The following is a 14,881-nucleotide window of genomic DNA, read 5'->3' on the forward strand; positions in this document are numbered from 1 at the left end:
ATTGAAACCTGAAGGAGAGAAGGAATCAGCCAGATGGGATATTCTGGGTAGAGGTAACAGCTTGTGCAAAACCCTGGAGGCAGAAAGTCAAGTTCCCTGGAAAAGTTGGAAAGAATTCAGTTGTGGCTGGAGCTTAGAGTGCCAGATAAGATTGGAAAGTGGGTGGGGCCGGGTCGGGTAGGAGCCTGGTCAAGGCATATCTGGGAAACTGAAGCTTCCTAAGGCTCTTGCTTAGTGGTCTCTGTAAGCCTATCCATCACCAAGTTAGGGGACAAGGAGGAGCCAGGTGGGTGCCAGACACTGCCTTGGATGGAATTCAGATGCACAGTGAACAGATCAGGAAAGTAAGGGAAGCATGATGAAAGGCCTGGGTGTCAAGAGGATCAGGCTGCTCAGAGACCCAAAGCAAGTTCCACCACCACCCTGCCTCAGTTAACCCTCAAGACCACAGAGGGTGTTGCATGAGATTATTTGGTCTTTAACTTCCTCTCTAGCTCTAGGATTCTGTGATTCTCTTCTGGGGTTCTTAACAGTCTTAGATTTAGATGACAGAAGAAAGGCAGAAAGGAAATGAGGGAGGGAAGGAGATAGGAAGGGAGGGAGGAAGGGGAGAAAGAAAGAGAAAGAGAAAGAAATCCCCTTTTTGTAGCAGGTCTTTATGTTAGTAAAACACTGCTGAAGGCCTGGGGAAATGGAGGGAGTTTACTTTGCACAAACACATTCAAGTTGGGTATCAGACATTCTTGTTCTTGGAAACCACATTGGCGCCTCCCCAGTGGTGATTTCTCACTGGCCCTTTATCCTACTTGGCAGCCTAGCCTCTGGCCACATCATGGGTTTCTTTTCCTTCTTACCTTCCCTCCTCACGTTCTCCCTCTAGATTGCTCACTATACTCTAAACATTTTTAGTATTCAGCTGAGCAAAAAATCACTAGCATAGATTCTGCACTTTGCTTTAATGGAACTCACTCTCCTCAGGTTTTAAAAAGTAGCCTGCCCTCCTCTATTAAGGGTGTTCCCAGGTGGCGCTAGTTAGTGGTAAAAGAACAAGTCTGCCAATACAGGAGACATAAGGGTTTGATCCCTGGGTTGGGAAGAGCCCCTGGAGGAGGGCATGGCAATCCACTCCAGTGTTCTTGCCTAGAGAATCCCATGGGCAGAGGAGCCTGTTGGGCTACAGTCATCGGGGTCGCAAAGAGTCAGACACGACTGAGGTGACTTAGCACACATGCTCCTCCATTTAAAGGGAATAGAGCTCTCTTTCCATTGTGACTGCCATTTACATGTCTGTCCTTGAGACTCAGCATCATGGAAACAGGAAACACAGGTTTTGTTGTAAAAGCTAGCCCCTCATTTGTTGCAAGGGGCTCCATAAATATTTGCAGGATGAATGAATGGGATTATCCAGACCTCCCCTTGCAGGCCATGTTCTTTTCTCTCTCCTTCCAGGGAATGGTTATGACAAAGTATTAGAAGAGTCAGCAGTGGAAGAAACTGGTGGAAGCGACAGATCCTTGGCTACGACAGTTGTGGCAAAAGTTGCATTCTCCAAGGAGAGGGAGGCTAGGGGTTCTTGGCGGGTGTCAGATGGGGCTGGATGTGTACCTAGGAAGGAGGAGGCAGAGATGACACAGAGGTTACTTGATGGGTCTGGGCATAGCCAAGAAGGGCGCCCAGCCAGCCCCAGGCGCTGTGGCTGCGCCCAGAGATCTTATCTGAGCCTGACTGATGGGTCGGCACTGAGTCATGGGACCTGCAGCCTAGGAAAGAGTTCTGATTTTGAAACAGGTCCAGAGAAGGGGGCAGGGTGGGTACCTGTAGTTTGCCACCAGCACAGACATCATCACCACCCACACTTCCTGTTATGCCCGGGTCACCTTTGTGGTTATCACGCATCTCCCACCCTGTGATTTACTTGCCACCCTCCTCACAGCCCTGCATCCCAACTACTACTGTGCTTTCTTAACCATGCTGGCACTTGACCCAGTTCCTGTCACCTCTGAGTGCTCGGGATTGTCACCTCCTTTCCCCACCCCCTGTTAGGTCACCGGCACTATCCATTTCTGTCTGCCGCCGTCACGAACATCACCATCCTCCTGTCTCCCGCCCCTCATCTAAGTTTCAAAATGGGCTTTCCCCTCTGGTGTAGACCTTCTCATCATATGCCCACCTCTGAGCCTTTGCCCCTGCCTTTCCGGCCTCTGGTCTCCTCTGGGCTTCTGTATCTGGAATTGCCAAGCTCCTTACCTTTGCTCCCTGCTCTAGCCATGGGAGCTTCATTTCACCATGTTGTCTGGACCCTGGGGCCAGGCGCTTATTCCCAGAGTAGTAGGCAGAGGCCGTGCCAGGAAGCCATGAGTCTTCTCTGCCTGCACCTATGCCACCTGGCAGTTCCTCCCACTCAGCCTAGGTCTAGAATTTCCATGTGTTCAACTGACTATTGGGAGTTCCCTGGCAGTCCAGTGGGTAGGACTTGGCGTTCTCACTGCCATGGGCCTGAGTTGAATCCCTGCTTGGGGAGCTAAGACCTCACAAGCCACATGGCATGTCCAAAAAAAAAAAAAAACTAGACTATTTCCCTTTTTAAAATTCCTTGATATTCTGTCCCTCAATTACCTAATCCCCATGATACACTCTATAGCGCCCCCCCATACTTTGATATGTAACACCTGAGATCAACTACTTCTTGGTATAATCATCTGTGTTTAAGATAGTCTTGCCCAGCTGACAGGACACCCTGGGAGGTGGTAGCTGTGTTTGTCTTGGTCATTGCCAGGTCCCCAAAGTCCAGTACAATGACTGGCTTTTGGTAGGGACACAGTGAATGTCTGTTGAGTGAATAAATACTATTTATTGAGCACTTAGCTACAGGCACTGTGCTAAGTATGTACATATCCACTGACTTGTTCATCCCCTGTTGTATGTTCAGTGTCCCTTTTAATTTTGTTTACTTTTGAGCACTTCAAGAGCTTTTTAGCTGATTTGGCACAAGAGCTTCTGACAAAGTTCAAGCAGAGAAGCACATTTCCTGTTACTCATCAGAAAGTGAGGACACAGAGAAAGTCAGTTACTCCCAGAGCAAAGGATAACACTGTTGTAATTAGGGCAAAGAAAACCACAGCTTGTAATGTCACCTCTTGATTTCATCTTTCTGCTCTCCAAAGGAGGTGGAAGCAGCAAGGGATTGATGGGAAGAGGGTACCACAAGAAGAGGTACCACAGACGATCACTTCTGATCTCTGGAAAGCAAAAATTAGATCCTCTCCTCACATCACAAACTAATGGTTTTTGAGGGTATTCCCTCATGTTCCAGTGGTTAGAATGCAAGGGCCTGTAAAGAATCTGCCTGCAGTGCAAGAGACCTGGGTTTGATCCCTAGGTCAGAAAGATCCCTGGAGAAGGAAATGGCAACCCACTCCAGTACTCTTGCCTAGAAAATCCCATGGACAGAGGAGCTTGACCGGCTACAGTCCATGGGGTTGAAAGAATTGGACATGACTTAGTGACTAAACCACCACAGGGAACTAAGATCCTGCAAGTTGTGTGGCCTGGCCAATAAAACAAAATAAAAACAAAATTAAAAAAAAAAACCCAATGGTTTTGAGAGGTAAATATACAAAGAGTTAAAGTAAACTTGGATATTTTTCATATTATTTGTCCCTGTTAGTTCATTTTTGGGAATTTATCCTCGGGAAAATAATTGAAGATGTAGACAAAGCCTTTGCCCAAATCTTCACTGCAATGTAATTTTTACTATTGAAACATTGAAATACAAATATATATGTACCAGTGAAAAAAATGAAATATAAAATTTAAACAGCTGAAAACAAACTGAATACCCAATGATAGAGAATAGATTAAATAAAGTATGGTTTGCCTTTTTTTTTTCATTTATTTTTATTAGTTGGAGGCTAATTACAATATTGTAGTGGTTTTTGCCATACATTGACATGAATCAGCCATGGATTTACCTGTGTTCCCCATCCTGAACCCCCCTCCCACTTCCCTCACCTTTTTGTCATTAAAATCATGGTTCTGAAGAGTTGATAATTATTCTATAATCATGGCATTAGGTGAAAAATGCTTTATACAAATAGACGTGTACAGAATTGTTTTCAATTATGCCAACAGAGTACTTAGAACAATTAAAGAATCAATAGGCATTTTGTTGTTTCTGAATTGTGAGAATTTATTTTTATGATGGAAATTATTACTTTTATAATAAAAGCTCTATGTTTGTAAAAGAAAACAACAATGGCAAAAATATTGTTTTATGTGAATGTGTGAGTATTTTACTATCTTAGATTTTTATTATTTTTTAATATTTATTTATTTGACTGTACCAGGTCTTAGTTGCAGTGTGTAGGATCTTCCGTCTTCATTGTAGCATGCTGGCTCGTTAGTTGTGGCATGCGGGATCTAGTTCCCTGACCAGGGATTGAACTCAGGCCCCTTGTATTGGGAGTACAGAGTCTTAGCTACTGGACCACTAGGAAAGTCCCTAGATTACTTTTTTCTCCTTGACTTCTCTTTATTTTTTCCTTACATTCCTTTTTGATTCACTAGATTGTAAATTCTATGAGGCCAGGCTCTTCTTCTTCTTCTTGTCTATCTCTCAGCATCAGGCCTGAATGAAAGAATGATTAATAAAGTGTGAGTTAATGAGCTTCCTTTGCATCATCTCTCAATTTTATGGAGTCGATCAATATGGAGGCAGATTTGTTCTTCCCTATTACAATTCCCCACTGTCAATGTCCATACCGCATTCTTGTGGGAAAGGGGCAGCAACTGCTCTGGCTATTTCCTGCTGAACAGGGGCACAGATGGGATGATTGTGGAATGGAATTGATCAGCTTGGGACTGGAAGTATTCCTGAGTCTCTAGTTGGGCATACATGGCTTCTCTTTTTGTGGTTCCCAACACTTAGACAAGCACTCGAATACACACATAAACTCCAGGATGTTCTGCCCTATGCTAGCTTTATACCCTGCCAAAATTTTATATAAAGTGGGGGGCTATTTTCTTCTTTGGTCCTTTTCAAAAAGTGGCTGTTACCAGCATAGTTAAACTAAAGAGAAGAGCAAAAGTCATCATTACTTATTTGGTAAGAGGCCTGGCTCACAACAGGAATTTATGATCTCAAGATCAAGTTTATTCTTCTTTGCTCCATCCAGTTCCTAGAGGAGTGAGTTTTACTTGGGTGTGGTGAATCCCCGGTCTTTTTTTTTTTTTTTTGAATCCCTGGTCTTATCCCAGCTAATTTAATAGAGGAGGGAATGTTCATCAGGGCCTCGTATCATTCTGTCCACTTAGCAGCAAGCTGATGTTTGCGCTAAGTCGCTTCAGTCGTGTCCAACTCTTTGTGACCCCATGGACTGTAGCCCACTAAGTTCCTCTGTCCAAGGGATGCTCCAGGCAAGAATATTGGAGTGGGTTGCCATGCCCTTCCCCAGGATGTTCAGGTCCTTGTTTTCTCCAGGTTTTGAGGAGACTATCCCTGGGTTGGAAGGGTTGTAGGACCACCTTAGTTGGGCAGGCAAACCTATAGGAAGCAAAGTCACAGACATAAGTTAGTATAGTCCCTAATGTCTTAACATGGTTGGCGACTGCTAAGTCCTTTAAAAGACATTCACAAACTCCTCTGCATGGTAGACATTCCAGAATGGCCTACCATACAATATTTCAAGAGGGATTAATTTAAGTTTGCTTCTTGGAGCCACTCTAATCCATAACAGGGCAACTGGCAAGGGCTTATCCAAGTTAAATTAGTCTCCTGACATATTTCAGCAACGCTCTTTTTAGTGTAAACATAGACGAAACACATGATCCAGCAACCCTGCTCTTCACTATTACCTAAGTGAAATGAAAACTTCTGTGCACACAAAATTTGTAACTCGTGGTTTTATTCCCAAACCTAGGAAATAATTCAAATCAACTAGGGAACGGATAAGTATACCATGAAATTTAACTCAGCAATAAATTACTGATAGGCACAATGACATGGATAAATCTCATTACTATGCCAAGTGAGAAAGGCTACACATTGTTTAACTCCATTGATAAGACATTTTGGAAAAGGCAAAACTATAGAGAAAGAAAACAGATTAGTAGTTACCTGGGGCTAGAAGTAGTTAAAATTTGATAAAGAAAATAACACAAATCAACAGGAAAGGGAAAATGATGTTAATAAATGATGCTGGCAAAACAAGCTTTTCTTTTTTTCCCCACACCGCGCATCTTGCGGGATCTTTGCTTCCCAATCAGGGATTGAACACAAGCCCTTGGCAGTGAAAGCGCAGAGTCCTAACCACTAGACCAGCCAGGGAATTCCCAAAGTGAGCTATCTGAGGAGATTAAAACAGTCCATTTTGCTTCTGTCTATGCCTCTACATCAGACGGTCAAAGAGGTAAGCAAACCAGAAAGAAACAATACCAGTCTGGTCATCCACCAAGCCCCAGTGCTGGGAATTGAGAATAGGAACCGGAGGCAGTAGAAGGGGTGGATATCTGGGCATAGTGGCTGGAGTGGCTCGGGTAATAACAAATCCTCACTCTCATCTCATTCCTTTTTAAATTTTAATCATAGAATAGTTTTGTGGGGGGAGGTATCATTTTGCACAGTTTGTGGGATCTTAGTTTCCTGACCAGGGTTTAAACCTGGGTCCCTAGCCAGGGAATTCTTTTGTCACAGAATAGTTCTAATTGCAGGATTGCATAGAGCCATTCAAAGGCCACCATTCCTCCATGTTTTATTGTAAAACGATTGATCCTCTCTAACCATTAACAGAATGCCTTTTTTGCCTTGGTATCAACCAACCAGGCTGAATTCTGGGCTGAGCATTTGGGTGATTTTTGGAACCAAGCATCACCTTTCTTTTCTCCCTGGGAATGTCCCACTTTTGGACAAGAGCACAGATGGTGGTTTTTGCTGTTGTTGTTTTCCGTTCCTTTCCTCCATTTGATATCGTGAAAGTTTTCAACATCACTAAACTGATTTGGCTATAAATGGAGAAACAGTACCAAAACAGAATGAAATTAAAAACCCAAAGGACAAAAGAAAACCCTAAATAAACTCTCAACCCAACCCCATGCAATGTGACTCCTTAGAGAGCTGTTGGATCCAGATCAATGACACGGGAGACTGCAAAGAACATAATTAAGACAGCAAGGGTGACAGTACATGGTACGCAGGGTCCCAAGATAATCCTGCATAAATTCGGAGCTCCTAACAGGGACTGTGACCACGCATTATTCATCTTCCTCTTAGCCATGGGTTCAAACTGAAATCAGACCACTTATCCACAGTGCACCCCAGAGGACTTTCTTTAGGGATAGATGAAACATTCCCCATCTTTTAAAGATAGAAATGCAAGACAACACACAAATGGTGCACACAAATGCTAGCATCTAAAGAAACAAAAGAAGGTGTGCGTGCTAAGTCGCTTCAGTCATGTCTAACTCTGCGCAACCCTGTGGACTATAGCCTGCTGGGCTCCTCTGTTCATTGAAATCTCCAGGCAAGAATACTGGAGTGGGTTGCCATGCCCTACGTCAGGCGATCTTCCCGACTCAGGGATTGAACCCGTGTCTTTTATGTCTCCTGCGTTGGCAGGTGGGTTCTTTAATACTAGCACCACCTGGGAAGCCCCGAAAAGAAAAATAGGAACTGGTCCACAAAACTGGTAAATGTCCAGCAATTATTTCCTCTCTCCAACAGAGTACTCCACTTAAATACAAACAGCCTGGCTAATTTCTGAGGAAAAAGCCCCAAACAGAGAGGAATAAAGTTTCCAGCTATAAATAGCAGAGTCATTTACCCTACTGCCTGGAGCCCTTCCTTGTTCCAACTGTCAGGCACTGGAGCAGTTACAGCTGCTTTAGAGAATTCTGAAGGGAAAATCCTCAGGGCAAGTGATTCCAGTAGCTGTTGAGCCTTACTTGAGAATTCCCCTACTTGGGCTGGCTGGCCGAGAGCAGCAAGGTTCCTATTCGACTTTGCCAAAATGTGTTACCTATTCCAAGTCTATACTATTCACCACACGATAGGCCAATCAATCGAGATAGTAGCAACTTTATTTGGAAAGCCAGCAGACGAGAAGATGGTGGACTAGTGTCCCAAAGAACCACCTTGCCTGGAATTGGATGCTAGTTTCTTTCATAGGGCAAAAAGGAGAAGGTGAGGAGGTAAAATTTAAAAAAGGTGATGAGTTGTTATAAATATTTCCTGGTTCTAGCCAGACTTCAGAGGTGATGTGTTAATTTCTTCTTTCCTGCAGCTATTCACAGGTGGGCCTGGTCAGGATGGGATGCTTCCTATGAGCTAAACAAAGATATTTTAGCTTAAACTCAGGCAGGAAGGCAATGTTCTCAGAGATGGGCCATTATATATACTTTAAGCTATAGGTGCCATCCCTTTAGTGATTGTTGTTGCTTAGTCACTAAGTTGTGTCTGACTCTTTGTGACCCCAAGGACCCACCAGGCTCCTCTGTCCGTGGGATTTTTTCAGGCAAGAATACTGGAGTGGGTTGCCATATCCTTCACCAGAGGATCTTCCTGACCCAGGGATCAAACCCACATCTCCTGCATTGGCAGGTGGATTCTTCACCCCTGAGCCACCAGGGAAGCCCTAGTGATTAACTTGTAGGTTATTCAGAATACAAAGGTTAATGTAAAATAAACAGATCCAGTATGGAGTCAGACTTGTTCTTCCCTGCTACATCACTAATTTTCACTTTAATTCTTCAGAGTAACCCCTCCTTACACAAAAAGAGTGTTTGGGCTGGGGGTTGCCTTGATCAGCAAAATTAAAAAACCTTCACATGAGTGATGGTGCTTTTAAGAAGACATGTGATGCTACAGGGCAACTAAGCCCACATGTCTCAACTACTGAAGTCCTCATGCCCTAGATTCTGTGCTCCACAACAAGAGAAGCCATTGCAATGAGAAGTCTGTATAACACAACTAGAGATTAGCCCCAACTTGCCACAACTGGAGAAAGACTGAGCATAGCAAAGACCTAGTACAGCCAAAAAAAAAAAAAAGAACAAAAACAATGTGAATTTGAGAAACTCTTATCAGAAACATGAAAATAAGACTTGATGATATACTGAGCCTATGCCTCCTCCTTTGTTCCCATCTCAGAGAGACACACCACCCCCACCAGAAACATGAAAGTCATTCCACACTTTGGGCTCCTACACCCTCAGAGTCAGTCTTTTACAAGCCGGATCACTTTTTCCATCCCTAATGCTACTCTCTCTCCTCCAACCACCACCATCTCCTGCCTTCACTACTGTGTGGGTGCTCAGTGGCTCAGTTCACTACTGCAGCTGCCTCCTAACCAGTTTCTCTGCTTCCCACCTCAAATTCATGCCTTCTGAGCTCTGGTCATGCTCAACTTTCTAACACACTACCCTAGGCATGCCACTCTCCTGTTGACGGCCCTTCAGTGGCTCCCCATTCCTCTCAGGAACAAGTAGAAAGCAGTTCACAGTCTGGCTCAGACTCACCTCTCTACCACCATCGCACTCCCATGCCAAGCTGCACAGAGTTTTGCTCTTAGCATTTCCCCATGCTCCTTCGGGTCCTTTGCATGAGTTGTCTCTTCTCCAGGGGAAATAATGCTTTTTCTGGTCCACACTCCTTTGCCTGGCTAACCAACTCCTTCTCATGTCTCAGCTGTTAAAGTGAATGTCCCTTCCTCCAGGAAGGCTTTCCTGGTGCCATCCTCCCCCCAGCTTGATTAGGTGCCCCTTCTCTCAACCCCGACAGGCCTTCGTACTTATTACCTCTGATATCTGCATTGTCGCTTCTTGTTTGCCCATCAGCTTCCCTATAAGTCTTGTAAGCTCTCCGGCGCTGGGCCATGACTTGTTTTCCACGGCAGGTCCAATACCCAACAATTGGTAGGCCTTCCATGGCTGTTGAATGAATGAGTAATGAATAATGTATGAATCAAGTACCCTTAAAGGAACTGATTTTTTAAAAATTTATTAATTACTTGGCTGCATCAGGCTTCCCTTGTGGCTCAGCTGGTACAGAATCTGCCTGCCATTCGGGAGACCTGGGTTCTGTCCCTGGATTGGGAAGATCCCCTGGAGAACGGAACGGTTACCCACTCCAGTATTTGGCCTGGAGAATACCATGGACTGTATAGTCCACGGGGTTGAAAAGAGTTGGACATGACTAAGTCACGTGCGAGTGACTTTCACTTCACATCAGATCTCAGGTGCAGTACTTAGGGTCTTCATTACTCATGTGGGATCTTTCGGAGCAGCCCATGGACTTGCTAGTTGCAGCGCAGGTGCTTGGTACTGGTGGCCTGCTGGCTCCAGAGCACTCGGGTTTTAATGGTTGTGGCCATTGGGCTTACTCCCTCTGTGGCATGTGGAATCTTAGTTCCCTGTCCAGGGATCAAACCAGTGTCCCCTGCATTGCAAGACCAATTCTTAACCACTGGACTACTGGGAAAGTCCCAGGAACTGATTAATACTTTTTAAGATGCTTAGAAGTTGACATTCAGAAAAAAGAAAAGATGCCCTTGAATGATCCATAAATTCTCCAAAGGGGATGAAATTGTCTTATGATTTAAGAAATAATGTGAATTTGATAGGCAAGAATTTGGGAGTGAATGTATAGTTAGAAACAGTGGTGTACTGGGGAGGGGGGTGTGTGGGGAGGTGGGGATTGGGAGCGATCTATCCCTTCTGTTGCTGTTTAGTTGCTAAGTCATGTCCAGCTCTTTGCCACCCCATGGACTGCAGCACATCAGGCTTCCCTGTCCTTCACTATCTCCTGGAGTTTGCTCAAACTCATGTGCATTGAGTCTGTGATGCCATCCAACCACCTCATCCTCTGTCACTGCCTTCTCCTCCTGCCTTCAATCTCTACCAGCATCAGGGTCTTTTCCAATGAGTTGACTCTTTGCATCAGGTGGCCAAAGTATTGGAGCTTCAGTTTCAGCATCAGGAGTATTTTATTCCTGACACTGTTTAGAATTGTTGCTGCTGCTGATAATAAGAAGCATACTGACTTTTAGTCAGTTTGGTAGCTTTTCAGTTGTCAGTGGGTCATGTGCTCCCTACTGTTTGTCCCCAGAGAGGACTGCTCCCACCCCACCCCCAAGTAGTATGCCACTGGTAAGAACCCTGATTACTGGGTAAACTGGTTTGTTTTCCTCCCCTCCCCAATGAACTGGGAGTGAGGTCAAAGGTGTCCAGCTTTTCAAAACTCTACAGGGCAAGGTGGTCCTCTGCCAGGGTTGACTTTGGCCTGTGACTCCTCTGGCACCCCCAGCTTCTTCGGGGGAGCCCTCTGAGTCTCCTGGCTAGTGGCTGTGCATGGCAGGGAGGCCCTTCCTATGCATAGGATCCAGCCCCAAATTTTGTCTTGTCCCTGCCACTAGCCAGCCTACCCTGAGGCCTTGTGCTGGCTCTCAAGGTCCACACTCTCAAGCCCCTCTCGGGGGGCCTCACTTTGCTCACTCATAACACTGGGGCATTTGGTGACCTGTTCCTCTCACTGACCTGAGTGAGGTATTCTACCACAGGGGACTGGCTAGGTTGGGTGTATTGGCCAACAGAACAGAAGACAAGTCTGGACAGGTGGACAGTGGAGCCTGGGCCCCAGGATGGGGTGTGTGTGTGCAGGTGTCACATGGAGGGGGTGGGCAGGGGTGGATCCCAGGCAAAGGTCGAAGATGGGAGAGGTGGCTCCAGCAGGTTGGCTGACCCTGCTTGGTGACAGCCTTCAGGAACTGCAGAGACACTAGCTGGGCTGGGCTAGGTAGGTCCTGGCTCTGCCTTGGAGTTGGGGAGGGACTGGGGATGAGAACAGCCCCTTGGTGAGGTCACTTCTAGGGTGGGAGCCAAGGTCCCTTTCTGGGAAGGATAGGTGGTGTCATGAAAGCAAAAGGGATTTAGGTGCGACTATAGGAGGGGCAGGTGATGGTGGATCAAGGAGGATGAGATGTCTCTACTTGGGCTGCTTCCCAGGAGGGTGGGGAAAATTCCTCCCGCCCAGCCCTGTCTTGTTAGAAGGCAGGGGAGCTAGACAGGATGACCTGGGAGACAAGGTAGCTTGCAGCTCAGAGCCAGGGCTTGGGGGACTCACAGTTGAAGAGAAAGCCCTGGGACACCTCAGGCTTGGTTCAGGTGCCTGCCAGGACTGGACCTTGGCTGTTCCTCTGTGAAATGGTGACAATCTACTTGATACTTGCCTACCAAAGACAAAGCATCCGCTGACTTGGTCACCAAAGATCAGGGAGTCTTTCTTATAAATTCCTTCTCAAATTTTGGGTAGTTGAGAGAAAACTCAGTTGAAATTTGGGCTGAGTAAGATGGAGAATGGGGAGCCTGGACCCACTGGGGCAGAGGACTGCTTTAGAATACAAGTAGCCTGATGAGATATCCCAACCCAAAAGCTCCTACAACAACTAGGCAGCATTCTAATCCTGCCTTCCCAGACATTCTGAACCCAGGGATTAAGCCTTTCTCATCAATCCTCTTTCCTAATCCTGTTTCTTTGCTCCGGTTCTTCCCCAAGGCTCCTCAGCCCCTCACTGCTCCATCCCACAAATATTTGTCCAGCACCTGTTATTTGCCAGGTGTTTTCTAAGCCCTTGGAATTTGGAGGTGAATGAGATGGTTGAACCTTGTCCTCATTTCCCCCTCAGGGTAAAACAGCAGGAAAGTAAGTGAGGTAGTTTAGCCTTTACTGGCTCTGGGAGAGAGCCTAGACGTCTGTGGAATCTCAGAGAAGGCACCATATCCAGCCCAGGGGCAGTTATGGCCAAGGTATCAGGGACCCTGAGTCTGGAAGGGTCAGTGGGCATTTGCCAGGGAGGCTGTGGTGTTGGGGGCAGCAGAGGTGGAGGAGAAGGTTCTGGAGCCACTTCAACAGGCTCACAAGAGCCAATTGTTACATTGTCAGGAATTTGGCAAACCCCTTGTTAAACACAGCCATTATTAAAAATTAAATTGTATAAATGTGTAATCACAGAAACTATTTTTAAAACAAAGGTAATAACTAATCAAACTCATTACTTCCTAATCATTATTACATCTTATGTTTTTTTTTTTCTTCTTCTTCTTCTTTTTTTTTTTTTTTAAAAACATGGAACGCTTCACGAATTTGCGTGTCATCCTTGAGCAGGGGCCATGCTAATCTTCTCTGTATCGTTCCAATTTTAGTATATGTGCTGCCGAAGCGAGCACTTCTTCTTCTTTTTTAACCTGCGCTGGGTCTCCATTGCCAGGCAAGGGCTTCTCTCACATTGCGGGAAGTGGGGTCTACTCTCCAGTTGCAGTGCTCAGGCTTTTCACTGAGTGGCTTCTCATGTTGCAGAACATGGGCTCCAGGGTGCATGGACTTCAGTAGTTGCGGTACATGGGCTCTAGAGCACAGGCTCAGTAGTTTAGTTGCCCAGTGGCATGTGGGATTTTCCAGGACCAGGGATTGAATCTCTGTTCCTGCTTTGGCTGCTGGATTCTTAACCGCTGCACCACCAGAGAAGTCCACATGTTATGTTCTTGAGGTTATTTATATCTGTTGAATCTTTAGAGTGGAGGAGCTACATAATGGGGTACTGCTGCTCATCTCTACATTAGTAGTTTGATAACAGCCATGGTGGCAGTATTTGTATCATTGAAAAAATATTTTATTTTTGTTTTTTGGGCACACCATGCAGCCTGTGGGATCTTAGTTCCCCGACCAGGGATTGAACCTGGGTCCCTGGCAATGAGAACGAGGAGCTCTAACCACTGGACCAACAGGTGATTCCCTGCATCATTGAAACTGAATGACACTATACAGCAGGGCTTAATTTGTGGTTTTGTTGATTCCATGGACCAGAGGTTCACACACTACAGCTTGCAGGTCAAATCCATCCTGTGAGCTAATAATGGTTTTTATATTGTTTGATGGTTAAGAATATTTTGAGACATGAGAAAATTCAAATTGCAGCGGTCACGAACGAAGTTGTGTTGGAACACAGCCTCGTGCATTTGTTTGCATACTGTCCGTGGCTGCTTTCACACTGTCGTGGCAGAGCCGAGTAGTAACAGCGACTGTATGACCCAGAAAACCTAAAATATTCACTATTTGACCCTTAACAAAAATGTTTATTGACCCCTTGTCTAGACTTAAGAAAGTGATAGAAAAAACATTAATGCAGATGGAACATGAATGTTTGTCATGTCTACAGCCATTATGTTGTGAATAGCACAAAATCCTAGGGATATATTCTTCCAGTATTTGAAAACCACCATCCAATTCAGCAAAAAAGATCACATGTCATTGGTGAATTACTGATGCTTCAATATATCTTTATTCTTTTTTTTTTTTAAGTTTTGAAAACTTTTATTTTATATACAAGGAGCTAGTATTATTTCCGCCTAAGGTTGATGTGCTTGATGAGCTATCTAAGGAAGTTTGGTTAGTCCAACTTAAGGAAGCCTATGTCCTTCGCATACTGGCGGAAACACTGGCGGCACATATGGAGGCTGTATTTCCAGATCAGACCGTGCGGGTTTGAGCGCTCTTGACCCAGCAAGAGCGAGAACCCTGGCAGAATTTTCTTGGATGGTTCCAGTAGACCTGCTGGTGACCCATGTTGCTTTCTCGGCTGCAACGAAGTAAAAGGCTACATCTTTATTCTTTTACTTTTGTCCTGCTCTTTAATGTAAATGAAAATTATCAACCAACACTTATGATGAAACTGTGCTCCTTAGTCAATGATGTGAATGACTTTTTGCAGAAATGAATTGTAATCAAGCCTCTGTTCGTGATCTGATTTTGTCAGATCCTGAATGAATTGCAACCACAGGTTGCCTACACATAGAGGGTTGGCAAAAATCAAAGAGAGCATTCTATGGAGCAATT

The 14,881-nt window shown here is 45.1% G+C and overlaps 1 non-coding gene and 1 pseudogene across 1 annotated transcript; both read right to left on the bottom strand.

Moving 5' to 3' along the window:
• Positions 1 to 13,108: 13,108 nt before the first annotated feature.
• On the bottom strand, positions 13,109 to 13,215 carry LOC122673140. Its single transcript, XR_006334617.1, has one exon. It is a non-coding gene; the product is annotated as a U6 spliceosomal RNA (small nuclear RNA).
• A 1,220-nt stretch (positions 13,216 to 14,435) lies between these two features.
• On the bottom strand, positions 14,436 to 14,620 carry LOC122709862 (annotated as a pseudogene).
• Between the last annotated feature and the right edge of the window lie 261 nt (positions 14,621 to 14,881).

Source organism: Cervus elaphus, chromosome 16, assembly GCF_910594005.1.
Source record: "Cervus elaphus chromosome 16, mCerEla1.1, whole genome shotgun sequence".
NCBI classification, from domain to species: Eukaryota; Metazoa; Chordata; class Mammalia; order Artiodactyla; family Cervidae; genus Cervus; species Cervus elaphus.